The following is a 1,708-nucleotide window of genomic DNA, read 5'->3' as shown; positions in this document are numbered from 1 at the left end:
TTTTCAAAATCAATTTCTTTCCTTTTTCAAAGATACTTGCTAACAATTAATGATTTGATTGAACATTTTAAGTATGTTGCCTTTTCTGTTGAGAAAGGTTTAATGTTTGAATCATATCTTTTCTTGTTAGCCAAGTCATTAATCTTAAAATCAAATCTTTTTAAAATTGTTTTCAAATCATATCTTTTCAATCATATCTTTTTAAAAGCATAATTTTTCAAACATATCTTTTTAATCACATCTTTTTCAAAATAATTTTCAATCATATCTTTTTAAATTCTAATTTCAAAATCTTTTTCAAAAATCACTTGATTTCTTTCCCACTTTTAGTTTTCGAAAATTATCAATCAATTTTTCAAAATGTTTTTAAAATCTTTTTAACTTAATTTTCGAAAAATCTCTTCCCCTCTTCTCACATCCTTCTATCTATGGAGTACCACTCCTCCTCAATGCACAATTCGAACTCTATCTCACTAAGTTCGAATTCTCTACTTCTTCCTTCTATTTTTCTTTTCCTCTGACACCTCAAGGAATCTCTATACTGTGACATAGAGGATTCCATATTTTCTTCTTCTCTTCTCTTTCATATGAGCAGGAGCAAAGACAAAGGCATTCTTGTTGAAGCTGACCCTGAACCTGAAAGGACCTTGAAGCGAAAGCTAAGAGAAGCTAAGGCACAACTCTCTGTAGAGGACCTAACAGAAATCTTCAAAGAAGAAGAACCCATGGCAGCCGAAAATAACAACAATGCTAACAATGCAAGGAAGGTGCTGGGTGACTTTACTGCACCTACTCCCGACTTCTATGGGAGAAGCATCTCTATCCCTGCCATTGGAGCAAACAACTTTGAGCTTAAGCCTCAATTAGTTTCTCTAATGCAACAGAATTGCAAGTTTCATGGACTTCCATTGGAAGATCCTCATCAGTTTTTAGCTGAATTCTTGCAAATCTGTGACACTGTCAAGACTAATGGGGTAGACACTGAGGTCTACAGACTTATGCTATTCCCTTTTGCTGTAAGAGACAGAGCTAGGACATGGTTGGACTCACAACCTAAAGAAAGCCTGGACTCATGGGAAAAGCTAGTCAATGCCTTCTTGGCAAAGTTCTTTCCACCTCAAAAATTGAGTAAGCTTAGAGTGGAAGTCCAAACCTTCAGACAGAAGGATGGAGAATCCCTCTATGAAGCTTGGGAAAGATACAAACAATTGATCAGAAAATGTCCATCTGACATGCTTTCTGAATGGAGCATCATAGGTATTTTCTATGATGGTCTCCCTGAACTATCCAAGATGTCTTTGGATAGCTCTGCTGGAGGATCTCTTCATTTGAAGAAGACGCCTACAGAAGCTCAAGAGCTGATTGAAATGGTTGCAAATAACCAATTCATGTACACTTCTGAAAGGAATCCTGTGAACAATGGGACTAATCAGAAGAAAGGAGTTCTTGAGATTGATGCTCTGAATGCCATTCTGGCTCAGAACAAGATATTGACTCAACAAGTCAATTTGATCTCTCAAAGTCTGTCTGGAATGCAAAATGCACCAAGCAGTACTAAGGATGCTTCATCTGAAGAAGAAGCCTATGATCCTGAGAACCCTTCAATGGAAGAGGTGAATTACCTAGGAGAACCCTATGGAAGAATCAAGAGAGACCTCAACAAGGTTTCAATAACAATAATGGTGGAAGAAACAGGTTTAGCAATGGC

At 36.8% G+C, this 1,708-nt stretch overlaps 1 non-coding gene across 1 annotated transcript; it reads right to left on the bottom strand.

Moving 5' to 3' along the window:
* Nucleotides 1-1,130: 1,130 nt before the first annotated feature.
* LOC130958390 (small nucleolar RNA R71) lies at nucleotides 1,131-1,234 on the bottom strand. The gene has a single exon (XR_009077515.1). It is a non-coding gene; the product is annotated as a small nucleolar RNA R71 (small nucleolar RNA).
* Nucleotides 1,235-1,708: the final 474 nt, after the last annotated feature.

The sequence above is a fragment of the Arachis stenosperma genome, chromosome 10 (assembly GCF_014773155.1).
Source record: "Arachis stenosperma cultivar V10309 chromosome 10, arast.V10309.gnm1.PFL2, whole genome shotgun sequence".
Classification (NCBI taxonomy): domain Eukaryota; kingdom Viridiplantae; phylum Streptophyta; class Magnoliopsida; order Fabales; family Fabaceae; genus Arachis; species Arachis stenosperma.
The sequence above is the reverse complement of the archived record's forward strand: the minus strand, read 5'-3'. Positions and strand labels throughout refer to the sequence as shown.